The 15418-nt window shown below is 45.3% G+C and overlaps 1 long non-coding RNA gene across 3 annotated transcripts; it reads left to right on the top strand.

Moving 5' to 3' along the window:
• The first annotated feature begins 5 nt into the window (after window positions 1-5).
• Window positions 6-12247, top strand: LOC311592267. 3 transcript variants are annotated; one of them, XR_014777352.1, is made up of 3 exons: window positions 61-315; window positions 4214-4292; window positions 11425-12247. It is a non-coding gene; the product is annotated as an uncharacterized lncRNA (long non-coding RNA). The 3 variants fall into 3 exon arrangements; XR_014777353.1 differs by having other exon boundaries at window positions 4113-4292; XR_014777351.1 differs by lacking the exon at window positions 4214-4292 and having other exon boundaries at window positions 6-315.
• Window positions 12248-15418: the final 3171 nt, after the last annotated feature.

Here is a 15418-nt window from a genome sequence, read left to right as displayed (position 1 = left end):
CGGCGTCCTAGGCTGGCTGGACCCGGACTCCGACCCGGGCTGGCTGCCGCCGCCCTCTGCGCTGCCTCACCCCCGGGGCGGGAGCGGTCCGCGCCCTCGGCCTCTCCGGGCCGCCTGGGCCTTTGGAGCCCTGACTCGCCTCTGAGGTCTCGGTGCGGCCCAGGCCGCCCGCCGGAGGGACGAGCTGCGCCTCCGCGGCAGCGGGCGGAGCGGACGGCGAGCGCCTTAGGAGCCTGGAAGATGTCTTCACTTAGACCTGGGCGAGCCCGGCCTAGTCACCGCTGTTAAGAGAAAGGAGTGGGCCTGGGCACTCAGGTGCGCCTTAAATGGCTGGTCATCGCTATAAGAACATGCTCGCAGGCGTGGGGTGGGGGTAGGGGGCGCTCGGACATGTAACCTCTGGGGGAAACCAAGGGACTTGCAGGGAGCGGGGGTGGGGGGGGAGTGGGAGTGGGGAGGGTGGTGACTTCTCAGGATGGACTGGCAATTCGTGGGCTTACCAGGGAAGCTATGACTGGAGAGGCAGAACTTGGAGAGGCAGGCAGAAAATGGACTTTCCAAGAACCTGGGATACCTGGCTCTGCAGCGTTAAGGCAACAGGGAGGTCAGACTGTAGGAATAGGTGGCCGGTTCTGGTTGCCACTGCAGGACTGCTAAGCATGAAGAAATCCCTTCTGAAGAAACCAGGAAAGAGGCGACACTTTGCAAAAGGGCTGGGACCTGACATTCAGCTGGGGCCTGGATCTGCTGTGTGTGCCAGGCCGTGACCGAACCGAACACTTGGATGAGGAGTGTGTTTATTGAAGCAACCAAGGCAGTTAAGAGAAATGATTCTTTCCAGAAGTTTGGCAGGGAGAGGGAGAGAAAACTAGGTCTCTATCTTAAGGAAGAGTAAAAAGAAAGGCTTGTTTCATTGTTTTCCAGTTTAAGAGAGAGCGATAGCTCAAATAAAGGAGCCAAAGAAAGATAGAGTAATGTATAGTTTATATCCCAGAAAAGATGGGAAGGAGGAAGTCCAAGAAAAAGGTTTTTTGTCCAACAAAATATTTGTCCCGTGTAGTAGTGCATGTATATAATCCCAGCTCTTGGAAGAAGGAGGCAAAAGGTTCTTGTCAAGGCCAGATGGGATTACTCATAGAAAGAGTTCCTTAAAAGCTCGGAGACAGAGGCAGGTGAAGCTTTGTGAGTTCGAAGCCAACCTGGTCTACAAAGTGAGTCCAGTCCAGCTACACAGAGAAACCCTGTCTCGAAAAACAAAAAGGAAGGTTTTTTGTTTTTTGTTTTTTGTTTTTTTTTAAATTCGAGGCAGGGTTTCTTTTCTGTAATCCTAGCTGTCCGGGTACCTTGTAGACCAGATTGGCTCGGATCTCAGAGATCCACCACCTGCCTCTGCTTTCTCAGTGCTGGGATGCACCACCATGCCCATCCCCCACCTCCTCCAGGCTTTCTCTGTGTAGCTTTGGCTGCCCACCGCGCCAGGCTCTCTTCTGTCTGTCTGTCTTTCTTTTTTTGTTTTTAAGTCGGGAGACATGCATGTTTTCACAGATGACCCTAGGTGGCATCCATAGGCAGGTAGATTCCATGTCTTTACATTTTAGCTGCAGTTTGTTCAAACTCCCATACTACGGTGGCATGAATGCCTGTGAATCCTGACATTCTACTCCTGAGGTAGAAGGCAGACTAATCAGGAGTCAAAGGTTTATCTCGGTTATATATCCCACTTTGAGCTTGAGCTACAGGAGAGCTTGCCCCATTCCACGAAAACAGGAACAGAACCTATACAACTTAATACAGAAAAAGGCATACGTAGAACAGCTGGTATCTCTAGGAGTTCCTGAGGCACGTGATTTTTCTTCTTGAATATCTATTTGTGTTCACTCCTGTGTATGTGCATGCATTCCTGTGTATGTGTTTTGTCACATGTGCAGAGGTCAGAGAGCAACTTGGGAGAGTCCCAAATTGCACCATGTGAGTCCCAGAGGTTGAACTTTCATCATAAGGCTTGGCAGCAAGAGTCCTTGCCCACTGAGCCATCTTACCAGCCCTATCCCTAAATTTCTTGTCTAAAAAGAGCAACAAAATGCTGGGCGTGGTGGAGCATGCCTTTAATCCCAGCACTCTGGGAGGCAGAGGCAGGTGGATGGCTGTGAGTTTGAGGCCAGCCTGGTCTACAAAGCGAGTCCAGGACAGCCAAGGCTACACAGAGAAACCCTGTCTCGAAAATCTAAAAAACAAAACAAAACCAAAAAATCCCAAAACTTTTCCTTTCAGGAAATGTGTGTCTATTCCCTGATTATCACTCCATTTACCACCAACCCCCAATAATGTACTATACCTGTGAACAAAATGCTCAGAATAAAAAAAAAAAAAAGTAAAATAACTTAGAGTTTATTTGTAGCCATTTACCATGTGAGGGGGCTGGAGAGATGGCTCACTGGTTAAGAGTATAGACTGCTCTTGAAGAGGATCTCAGTTTGATTCCCACCACTCACCTCAAGCAGCTTGCCTCTAGTCTTTTTGAGCACTGGTATTTGTGTGCATAGACACACACACACAAAGATTAATCTTAGCCAAGCAGTGATGGCACATGTCTTTAATCCCAGCATTTGGGAGGCAGAGGCAGGCAGATCTCTGACTTTGAGGCCAGCCTGGTCTACAGAGTGAGTTCCGGGATAACCAGGGCTACACAGAGACACCCTGTCTGGATAAATAAATGAATAAACCTTTAAAACCATGTTGGGGGGCCAGTGAGACGGCTCAGTGGGCAAAAGTAAGTAAAGTACAAGCATGAGGATGTGAATGTGACTCCCCAGGATCCATACAATCAAAGCAGGTAGTGTAGATATTTGTAGTCTTAGCCCTTCTATGGGGAGCTAAGAAAAGAGATTCCTTGGAGGCTCAGGGCCAACCTCCCTAGCAAACATATCAGAAAAGATGAAGAGCAATACCTGAGGTTGTCCTCTGACCCCCACATGCATGCCAATGTGCAAACTTTCCCACACTGTCACACAACATGCACACGTGAATTTGTCCAGTTATCTAAATACGCAGATTGCACATGCACACCAACTGTGTGTGTGTGTGTGTGTGTGTGTGTGTGTGTGTGTGTGTGTTTGTGAAGCTTCAAAGAATTCAGATTTGGAAAAGGCAACTGGAATTAGATCTTTGGAATGTGTGTAGGACAATCAAAAAGGCCTAGGTGAGGAGACCATCCCAGGTAAAGAGATAGATAGTACAAAGACTCAGAATCCCTCTTGGTAGAGGGCTGCTTGGCCAGAACCCAGGACTAACATAGAGGGAGGAGCAGGAGAGCCTTCTGGAAGTCAGGAGAGGACGGAAGGAAGCACAAGTGAGTCAGGCTGAACTCTAGACCTCACACACCTGGAGGAACCACTGGAGCTTGGACTGCGCCGGCAATACAGTTTGAAGTAGGTTTTCCCATGATCTCTTACTCAACAAGACTGTAGACTTTGGCCCTTTGGTTGTAATAATTGGATGTTTAGTTGACTCAAAACAATGAGGCCAGGAGAACAACCAGTGTCTTCCAGCCGCTTATACAATGAAAAATTGTCATTGTTTCTCTGAAGTTTTGTTTTGTTTTGTTTTTGCTTTCTGAGACAAGGTCTCTCTGTGTTAGCCTTGGCTGTCCTAGGCTGGCTTTGTAGACCAGGCTGGCCTCGAACTCACAGTGGTCCACCTGCCTCTGCCTCCCGAGTGCTGGTGTTTCTCTGATTATTAATTACATTTTTTCCCCACTAGACCATAGAGTTTTGTGTAGAGAGAAAATTATCAGAGACTTCGGGGGCCAGGGGAAAAGAAAAAGGAGCATGCACCTTCAAACTAGAGTGCAAAAAATTGACTGTTCAATTTTGATGTAAATTTTAAGGTTTTCTTTTCTGTTATCTGTTTGTGTGAATATATGCCATAAAAGGGTAGCCTTCCTCCAAGCCCAGAAGAAAGTGTATGACACATGTGGGCTACTACGACCCTGCAGCTCAGTGTTATGGGTGGTTGCGAGCTTTCTGGTATGGATCCTCAATGTGAGAACTGAAGCTGGGTCCTGAGCCATCCCTCCACGGAGTTATCTTTCCACCCCCTGTGTGATTTTTCAGCCAAGGTCTGTCTCTGCTCAGGCCTCATCCTGTCCTGGAACCTAACTCTGAAGCCCAGCCCAGCTTTGAACTCCTGACCCTCTTTCCTTTCCCTCCCAAAGCTGCGGTTCCAGGCACATGTACCACCACACCCAATGTATGCAGTGTTGGCGATCAAACCCAAGGCCTCATAGGCTCTAGGTAAGTGTTGTACTAGCTGAGAGGTATTCCTACCGCCTTGGTTTTTGGTTTTGAGACAAGAGTCTAGATACAGTTCAAGCTGGCCTTAAGCTTCCATTTTCCTCCTCAGCCTCCTGGTCCTTACCTCCCTCCCTTCTTTCTGTAGTACTGGTAATTGAACCTAGGGTCTTCCAAGGTTTCATGCATACTAAGCACCCCAAGACCAAAAACTTACTTTATTTTTGTTTTGTTTTCTTGTTTTTTGATACAGGGTTTCTCTTGTAGTCCTGGCTGTCCTAGACTCGCTTTGTAGACCAGGCTGGCCTCGAACTCACAGAGATCCTCCTGCCTCTGCCTCTCGAGTGCTGGGATTAAAGGCGTGTGCCACCACTGCCCGGCCAAAACTTACTTTAAATACTTTAAGATTGGTATGAGTATCATAGACTGGGTATAAATAAAGCGGGTGTGGTTGCATATCCCTGTAATCCCAGCATCTGGGAATTGGAAGCAGGAGACCCTCCGCAAATCTAAGAAAGTTTCAGGCCAGCCAGACTACAAAATGAGATCTGTCACAAAAACAGATCCTGATACATACGAATTTCAAATGACTAGGTGACCTAGTATGTTAGCAAAATATACATGTACTTTCCAGTACTCATCCTTGTTGCAATTGGTGCATTCAGAGAAAGTGCTGGCAAGGTAAATTAGCCTTTTGTTTTTTTTGAGACAGGGTTGTGTGTGTGTGTGTGTGTGTGTGTGTGTGTGTGTGTGTGTGTGTGTGTGTAGAGCCATAGCTGGCCTGTAGTGGCTTTGTAGAGCAGGCTGGCCTTGAATTCACAGAGATCTGCCTGCCTGCCTGCCTTCACCTCCTTGAGTACTGGGATTACAAAGTATGCTTCCATGCCCAGCTAATTGGCATAATCTTTTTAAAGCAATTGAAAAGCCTTAACACAAATGTGGGCCCCAAACTGGGCGGTAATAGTGCATGCCTTTAATCTCAGCGCTTCATAGGTAGAGGAAGGCAGATCTCTGTAGACGAGGCCAGCTTGGTCTACAGAGCAAGTTCCAGAACAACCAGAGCTCCAAAGAGAAACCCATATGGGGAAAGTGGGAAAAAAAGAAATATGAGTCCCTTTTGTCTCACCACTATCACTCCTAGAAACTTCTTGAGAAACCCTCCCATAGAAACTAACTACATGCACAACAATGTTTACTATAATCTTGTTTGTAATAAATTGTAACCACAGTAAATGGTTAACTGATGTGTGCAACATAGTATAACAACATTACACAGAGAAGAGGGTGACTTGGAAACATTTGATTATATAATAAATTACAAAAGATACAATTCTCTAATGAACTCGATACTATAGATGTTGCTTTTCTTTAAAAGATAAAATGTGTATTTTCTGCATTTGTATCAGCCAAGAGCAGCAGGAAACAGATGGACCAGTCAAAATGTGTAACTGAAGAGAAACAATGTACAAAGATAGGGAAACCGACAAGGAATAGTGACCCGCCCTGCAGGGAAGCCACTATCAATCATCAGCCCGAAGGGCCAAAGAGACAGCTGCCAATGCTGTGCTAGCTCTGAGAGAGGAAGCACCAACAGGAGCTCAGAGGCACACATATTTGCCTTCTTTCAACTCTCCCACAGCACCTCACACTGTTTGAACCCAAAAGGACACCTGAGGTCAACGGAGGCCAGGTGAACTGTTTTTCAAGGCCATCCTCTGTAGATAAAGAGCAGAGTGGAGGAGGGTAAAGAAAGAGTCAAGGGGCAAAGGCTGATTATCTAATCATGTGCAAACTGGACTGCAGATGTAGCTCAGTGTTAAAGCAATTTGTTTAACATGTACAAGGTCCTGTGTTCAACTACGTAAGGGAGAAAAAGACTTAGGAAGGGAACCCTAAACTTGTAGCCAAGGCCCTCAAGGGAACCTGGCAAAGTAAGTTATCTGGAGTTTGAAAGCACAGGTAGGTAGGAAGCAGATAGGACAGATAAAATGGCCAGGACAAACTAATTCATGCTGAGGCAAGGGTGACAGCTCCAAATGACGCCATTCCATTGTTAGACTATTACACTGGAGTCTAAGCCAGGAAAAACTCAGAAATGTACATGAAAAGGTTGGAGAGAGCTCACGTGGTACCAAGTGCCTGCTACACAAGCGTGAGAGCCTGGGTTTGTTCCCTGGCATCCATAGAAGAGGCAGGGCATGCGGCCAGGTGTGGTAAACTCACCTTCAATCCCAGCTCTCAGAAGGCAGAGGCAGGTGGGTCTCATTCGAGGCCAGCCTGGTCTACAGCCAGGGCCACACAGAGAAACCCTGTCTTGAAAAACAAAAAAGCTGGGTGTGGTGATACTCGCTTGTAATAAAAGTGCTGGGGAGGTACAGACTGGCATGCTCCTAGGGCTCCCTTGGCAGCAGTGAGCCCTAGTTCCCCGTGACAAGTGCCTCCAAAAACATGGTAGACACACTTGAGAAACCACACTAAAGGTAGAGTTCTGTCCTCTAAATACATGTTCATATGTATGTAAACCTCCCACCTACACATACATGAAATATATATGTATTGGGTTTGTTTTGTTTTTCGAGACCAGGTTTCTCTGAGTAGCCTTGGCTATTCTGGACTCACTTTGTAGACCAGGCTGGCTTCGAACTCACAGCAATTCACCTGCCTCTGCCTCCCAAGTGCTGGGATTAAAGGCATGTGCCACCCAGTCCCAAATGCTGGGATTAAAGGCATGTGCTACCACACCCGGCTTCAAAAATATTTTAAATTAATTTATTGACTTTATATCCTTGTCATAGCCCTCGCCTCCCAGTTCCCCCATCCCTTCCCCCTCCCCTCTCCCTTCCCCTCCCTCTCTGCCCCCCTCCCCTATTCCTCAGAAAAGGGGATTCCCCCTACCACCACCCAAGCTCATCAAGGCAAATCAGGATTGAGTGTGTCCTCTTCCCCTGTGCAAAATTAAGTTTTTAAACACTTAAAAATATGCATATAACTTTAATTGGAGTTAAATAGACTATAGTGTAGATTTCTCTTTCCTAGCAAAACCTGATGCAGTCAACAGATAATTATGTGGTACCTATCCTGTGCCAGGAACTGTGAGGCTCTGGGGATTGAAGCGGAAACAAAATTAACCTCCTTGTTCTGTGGAGTTTACATCCTGGTGGGGGTGGGCAGACAATGCTTAAGTGGAGATAAGAGGTCTAGAGGGAAGCGGCATAGCCTTCTGCCTACTCTCCTACCTATGCTAACCCTCTTGATTTGAACCACTTAACTCACTATTTGCCAAACCCTCTGGGCAAACTGAGGCCTTGGTGTCTCTCACTTAGACTAAGATGGTAACACCTGTAGTCGACCGTCCTGGCTCCCACATCCTCTAGCTGTGCTGTGAGGATCACTCTGAAACAAATCATTTCAGTATCCTGCTTGAAAGTCATCAGTGCTTCCCCATATTGAGTAACAGCTAACTTGCTTATCACCACCCTTTTAAAAAATTTACTTATTCACTTTACATCCTGGTTGTCGCTCCCTCCCTCCTCTCCTCCCAGTCTCACCTTCCTTCCCTCTTCCCCCCTCCATCCTCCCCTGTTCCACAGAAAAGGGTTAGCACCCCCTACTCACCCACCCCAGCTCATTAAGTCCCATCAGGACTGAGCTTGTCCTCTTCCCCTGTGGCCTGACAAGGCAGTCCCACCAGGGGGACGTGATCAAAAAGCAGGCGACAGAGTCCATGTCAGAGATAGTCCCCGTTCCCCTTCTAGAGGACCCACATGAAGCCTGAGCCGCCCATCAGCTGCATCTGTGTAGGGGACTTAGGTCCAGGCCATGCATGGTCCTTGTCTAGTGCATACGTCTCCACAAGCCCCTCTGGGCCCTGGTTAGCTGGCTCTGTTGGTCTTCCTGTGGAGCTCCTGTCACCTCCAGGTCCTTTACTCTTTTTCCACAAAATTCCCTACACTTCACCCAGTGTTTATCTGTGAGTCTCGGCATCTGTTTGGATCCACTGCTGGGTGGAGCCTCTCAGAAACCAACTTTGCTAGGCTCCTGTCTGCATGCATAGCAGAGTGTCATTAGTAGTGTCAAGGGTTGGCGCTCTCCCAAGGGGTAGGTCTTGGTCTGGGCCAGGCATTGGCTGGACATTTCCTCAATTCCTGCTCTATCTTTATCCCTTCACGTCTTGTAGGCAGGGTAAGTTTTAGATAGAAGTTTATGGGGGTGGGTTGGTGTGCCCCTCCCTCCACTAGGAGTCTTGTTAAAGGATGTCCTCTTCGTGGCCCCTGCTTCTAGGAGTCTCAAAAAAAAAGAGGAGCCAGGCGTGCTGGCACCCATCTTTAATCTCAGCACCTGGGAGGCAGAGGCCAGCCTGGTCTACAAAGAGAGTCCAGGACAGCCAGGGCTACACAGAGAACGGAGAAACCCTGTCTCCAAAAACCACAGGGGGAAAAAATGCTGTCCTGATCTATGTATTATATGTTATTATATGTAGTGAAATCTTGCCTGAAGTTTAAGAATAAGATTACATAGTGTCAGCCAGGCGTGGTGACGCACGCCTATAATCCCAGCACTCGGGAGGCAGAGGCAGGCGGATCGCTGTGAGTTCGAGGCCAGCCTGGTCTACAAAGTAGGTCCAGGACAGTCAAGGCTGGAGGCAGCATATTTGGGAATGGAAGCCAGGGCCTCACCCATGGTATACACACCCTCTGGTACCGAGCTACATCTCTCTTTTGTTACTCATTGGTTGAAATGTCAGAATGAGCTACTTGCAAGACAAAGTTATAGTGTATAAATACAGGTTTACTTGGAGCAGCTCTCTACCACCTTGCAGAGAGCGGAAGAGGAGAGAGGAAACACAGAAAGAAGGAAGAGAGAGTGAACAAAAGAAGGAGGAGAGAGCCAAAACATCTGGATTATACAGTGAAGAGGGAAGGGAAGTCCTTGCCCCTGGCCTGGAAAGTTCAGGGTAGAGGGTAGGGTATGCCATCCACACCCTGCAGCAGGTTGGGACCAAGGGATGCTGGGAGAACCTGGAGCTGCCTGTCTTGGGTCTGAAATATAAGATCCCAGCCTTTTGTTGATACTAGATGAATAAGAGGCTATGTATTTATTCATTTATGATTCCTTCCTGCTGATACTGGGCATCGGTATTGGGAGGTGGAGCGTACCTAAAAGCTGGAATGTCGACCCAAGTCCAGGAAGATCAGGCCGTCCTACTTGTTGTCCAGCGTCTTTGGGACCCTCTGCAGCTAGGGAAGTGCAGACCCAGCAGAAGTATTCTGTGAGATTAGGCCTGAGCACCCGGGTACCGGGTACTGGATGCAGCTCCTGAGGTAAACCCCTGGTTCTGGCAGGATGCTAGAACATATATACATATTAGGGGAAGAATACATGTTTGATGCTTTTAGGCCCACAGTCTTGGTTGTTGGAGGGCGGTGGATCCCAGGATCAGGGAAAAGGGAATCAATCCCACCCCCTGCCAAACAGGCTGTGACTGACAGTACTTATCTGGAGTCCATCTTTCCTGTGAGGAGTGTATTCCCTGAAGCTTACAAGGATCTTTTTACATTTACAAAAAGAGACAAACTTTAGACATATTAGCACCACCTCCAACCTTCATAACTTTCATTTACCAAGCTTAATACACCTTCTTAGGCCAGCTGTGGTGGTGCAGGTCTTTAATCCCAGCACTTGAGAGGTAGAGGCAGGCGGATCGCTGTGAGTTTGAGGCCTTTTTTTTGGTTTGGTTTGGTTTTTCGAGACAGGGTTTCTCTGTGTAGTAGCCCTGGCTGTCCTGGACTCACATTGTAGACCCGACTGGCTTCGAACTCACAGAGATGCACCTGCCTCTTCCTCCAAAAATCCACATTTTTAAAATTTTTAAATGGTTTATGAAAAATAAAGCTGGATGTGGTAGTACCTATTGTTTCAGAACACAGGCAAGAGGATCACTGAAAGTTTGAGATGAGTCTTGTTTATATTGGAAGTTGCAGTCCAGCCTGGGATACAGAGCCTAAAAAAAAAAAAGTTAAAAAATAACTCCAGGTGCGATGGTACCTTCCTGAATCACACTTGAAAGGCTGAGCAGAAGGAATATCATTAGTTCAGTGCTAGCTTAGGCTACATATTGAGTTCTAGGACATCCAGGACTACATAACAAGACCCTATATCAAGTCAACAAACAAACAGAATTACAAGTTAAGTGTGGTAGTACATAGCTATAATACTAGCATTCAGAAGGCAGAGGCAGGAGTATCACTTTAAGTTCAAGGCCAACCTTGAATTGAGTAGTGAGTTCTATACTAGCCAGCATTATACAGGGAGACCCCTAAAAGAAAAAAACAAAAAACAAAAAACTTTAATCCCAGCACTCAGGAGGCAGAGGCAGGTGGATCTCTGAGTTCAAGGCCAGCCTGGTTTACAAAGCGAGTCCAGGATAGCTAAGGCCACACAGAGAAACCTTGTCTCAATAATAATAATAATAATAATAATAATAATAATAATAATAATAATAATTGATGTTGAATATATTTTTGTATATTTATTAGCTATGTAGACTTATTTTCTCTTTCATGAAGTTTCTGTTTATGCCTCTTTTGTACCACCAACATCTTTCCTGTACTGGGGATCAAGGTGGGCTTTTAAAAAAAGATTTATTTATTTATTATTATACATACAGTGTTCCACTTACATGTACACCTGCACACCAGAAGAGAGCACCGGATCTCCTTATAAATGGTTGTGAGTCACCAAGTGTTTGCTAGGAACTGAACTCAGAACCTTTGGAAGAGTAGACAGTGCTTTTAACCTCTGAGCCATCTCTCCAAACCTGGCTTTTTTTTTTTTTTAACCTTTTTATTTTATATGCATTGGTATTTTGCCTACATGTATGTCTGTGTGATAGTTTCCAACCTTGGAGTTACAGACAGTTATGAGCTGCCTTGTGGGTACTGGGAATTAAACCTTGGTCCTTTAGCAGAGTAGTCAGTATTCTCAACCGCTGAGCCATGTCTCTGCTCTGGAACTCTTAAAATAGGTGGGAACGGGAAGATAAGAAAGAAGGCATAACAATCGGGATGTAATGTGAATAAATTATAATAAAATATACATTAAAAATACCTATACATTGCTCATCTTTGTATTTTAGCGTTTGTCTGGGAGCTGGAGCAGATTACTATAGGACTAACCGCTGTTGCTTGATCTGCCGGATGGTTTTCGTTGTTTTGTCATGCTGGATGGAGTTCGGAACCCAGGACTCTGGGAGCTCTAACCCTGAGCTAGGGCCAGAAGCCAGCGTTTGATTTATATCGTGGAGGTGGTGGAGAAAGCATCCAAGACTGTTTGGTGGATCAGGCTATTCACGTTTACGTTTTTCCTCCAGAGACGGAGACAGTGCCGGCCTGGTGACTAATGGCTGTGTGCAAGGAAGAAAAGCAAGACAATGAAACTGGAGACTGAATCAATAAGCCCACGTGCTTTTCAAGAGGCGCTGGTTAGTGGGGTTTACTTAGGGAGGAGCCACCGGAGGGTGGGAGAGGAAGGCAGGGCGGGGCCAGGTGGAGGAGGAAGTCTCTTGGTACTAAAGCCCCAGGTTCATCCCATCCTGGATTTCACAGTCTCCCAGAAACACGTGGTCCCTAAAAACCGTGTACGACTTTTTTTTAGAGCGATCTTATCCCAGCGGGTGCCAGTCTGCACCGCTATCAGTTTCTTCAAGTCCCCAATAGTGACATCAGAGTAGCACTTAACTCAGACTTCCGTTCCCAGACCATTGTTGCGAACCACCTCCATCGTTGTGGCTGAAGCTCCAATCTCCGCCTGCCTGTTGATGATAGTTTGTAGTTCAAAAGCTGGCTGATGCCTGATGCGATTTAAGGCTGGGAACAGGAAACAGGGATTTTGCTTGTTTGCTTGCTTTGTTTTTTGTTTTGCATACCTAATCAAATAAAAGGCATTTGCTAATCTTTGTATGTTTGGGCTGAACGGCCAAGCTGTCTGATGAAATATCGCCTCTCCTTAATCAAGAGATCTCTCCTGTTCTTCGAATCTAATCAATTCATGGGTTTTTTGTTTTTTGGGTTTTTTTTTTTTTTGGCTTTGTTTTGTTTTTAATTTTTTTGGGGGGGGGGCGTTGAGACAGTCTTGGCTGTCGTGTGTGTGTGTGTGTGTGTGTGTGTGTGTGTGTGTGTGTGTTGTTTTTGGTTTTTTTGTAGCAAAGTTTTTATTCCTGTGAATTATTAAGAATGAGCATCCAGAGCTGGGTGTGGTGCCGCCTTTAATCCCAGCACTCGGGAAGCAGAGGTAGGCAGATTGCTGTGAGTTCGAGGCCAGCCTGGTCTACAAAGTGAGTCCAGGACAGTCAAGGCTTCACAGAGAAACCCTGTCTCGAAAAACCAAAATAAATAAATAAATTAATTAATTAAATTAAATTAAATAAAACAAAAAACCAAAAAAAAAAAAGAAAGAAAGAAAAGAAAAGAATGAGCATCCATACCAGTGTCAAATGAGGGAGAGGAAGGCAGAATGGGCCAAGAATAGAGGGGAATTAATAGTAAATGTGCTAGAAATCTCAGAATTTCATAAGAAGCAAGTTAACAACACAGGTTTTTGGTTTTTCAAGACAGAGTGTCTCTGTGTAGCCCTGGATATCCTGGAACTCACTCTGTAGATCAAACTGGCCTCCAACTCAAGAGATCTGCCTGTCTCTGCCTCTCAAGTGCTGGGACTAAAGGAGAGTGCCACCACCTTCTGGCTGAGTAAATATTTTTTCTATCACTTGGCAACACCTGTCTTCCTCTCCTATTCTCATTTGACACTGGTATAAATGCTCATTTTAAACAATTCACGTGAATAAAAACTTTGATACTGCAAAAAACAGAAAAAAGAAAAATTTAAAATAATAATATCTTCTTTTTTTTTAAGATTTTATTTTATTTATTATGTATACAATGTTCTGAGAAGAGGGCACCAGATCTCATTATAATGGTTGTGAGCTTCCATGTGGTTGCTGGGAATTGAACTCAGGACCTTTGGAAGAACAGCCAGTGCTCTTAACCTCTGAGCCATCTCTCCAGCTCCCTGAAAAATAACAATATTTTCAAATGATAATTTACCAAAGGCACACTTGTCTTACTGGCATGAACTGAAAAATATGTTTTCTTAAACCACAAGTCTTAATTTCCCGTTTGAACGTTCAGACTGAATGGGGCACACACATTTAATCCCAGTGCTCAGGGAGACAGAAGCAGGCAAATTCAAGGACAGCCTGGTCTACAAAGCCAGGAAAGCCAAGGCTACACAGAGAAACCTTGTCTCAAAAAACAAAAACAAAACAACAACAAAAAAGTTAGACTGCAGATTGTCACATGCCCCAAGCCATCTTGGACATGAGCTTTCTATTAGATCTTTCCATAACCACTTGTCCTGTAGAATTGTGTAGTATACCTGTAATATGCTTTCTGTTATAATATGCAAAAAACTGGACTCACTTTACTAAGGACATATGCTGAAGCATTGAAAATCTTAATATGGCCGGGCGTGGTGGCTCACCCCTTTAATCCCAGCACTCGGGAGGCAGAGGCAGGCGAATCGCTGTGAGTTCGAGGCCAGCCTGGACTACAAAAGTGAGTCCAGGACAGCCAAGGCTACACAGAGAAACCCTGTCTCGGAAAAAAAGAAAGAAAGAAAAAGAAAATCTTAATATGTTCTGATATCTCCATAATAGCCATAACTTCTAATGAATGTGTAATTACAGAATCTGCCTTTTCAAAACTTAAAGTAGTTGTTCATTGAACTTCTAGCACATTTCCTATTAACAGCTGATCCATCTCATCATTACCTTGTGCTAGAGGAACTGGTAGGCCCGTATGGGACCTGATATGTGTTATATACAAAGGACGATTCCGATTTCTGATTACTTGTATTTTGTTTGTTTGTTTTCTTTTTTTAAACATTTATTTATTTATTATGTATACAGTGTTTTGTACCAGAAGAAGACACCAGATCTCATTATAGATGGCTGTGAGCTACCACGTAGTTGCTGAGAATTGAACTCAGGACCTTTGGAAGAGCAGCCAGTGCTCTTAACCTCTGAGCCACCTCTCCACCCCTCAGATTACTTGTTGTAGTTGAATAACAGACAAGTTAATTCTCTGATTCATCTGGAAAATTGGCTGTTACAATATGTAAAACAACTTTCTTCATATTGAGAGTCTGCATTACTCCAAATGGCTGTGGCTTTCTTTATGGAGTCTCTCTAGAAAACCACATTATTTCCAGGAGCACCTTATCTAAAAATCCCTTTTCAAATAACCTGGCTTACTATAATTAAAATATCTGACAGTTTGATTTTTCTTAAAACTTTTAGATATTCCTGCTATCAGAGTAGCATCATAAATGTGAGGTCAGCCTTATCCATTGATCTATTGGGGCTGATTTTGCCTTCAAAGGCCTGATCACCATTTTGCATTTCCAATTAGATTTTTCTTTTTTCTTTTCCCCTAGTCAGGGTCTCTCTGTGTAGCCTAGGCTGTCCTGGACTCGCTTTGTAGACCAGGCTGTCTTCTAACTCACAGCGATCCACCCACCTCAGTGAGTTTCTCTGTGTAGCCTTGGCTGTCCTGGACTCCTTAGACCAGGCTGGCCTTGAACTCACATTGGTCGCCTGCCTCTTGCCTCCCTGAGTGTTGGGAATCAAAAGTGTGTACCACGACACCCAGTTATTTTTCTAAGTTCAGATTCTGATACTATTCTATTTACAGCTGAAGTCAATCTTCTCAAAAAATCAGTGAAGATTTCTTTTGAGCCTTATATAATTTTCGTAAATGACCCACACCCCTTTCTTGATTCTTCAAGCTTTGTCCCAAGCATTTAAAGCTGCTAAACAACTTAGCACCAAGGTGTAAATATATATGAGTCCCAACACAAAAGTCTTTGGCTTTTTTGGTCTTGGCATTGTTTCCTATCATTTGACTGTTTTGTTTTGTTTGTTTGTTTTTGAGACAGGCTTTCTCTGTGTAGCCTTGGCTGTCCTGGACTCCCTTTGTAGACCAGGCTGGCCTCGAATGCATAGCAATCCACCTGTCTCTGCCTCCCGAGTGCTGGGATTAAAGGCGTGTGCCACCACCTTGGCCATTTGACTG

Source organism: Acomys minous (genome assembly GCF_964271855.1).
Source record: "Acomys minous genome assembly, chromosome: 2".
Lineage (NCBI taxonomy): Eukaryota > Metazoa > Chordata > Mammalia > Rodentia > Muridae > Acomys > Acomys minous.
This window is presented reverse-complemented; position numbering and strand designations above follow the sequence as displayed.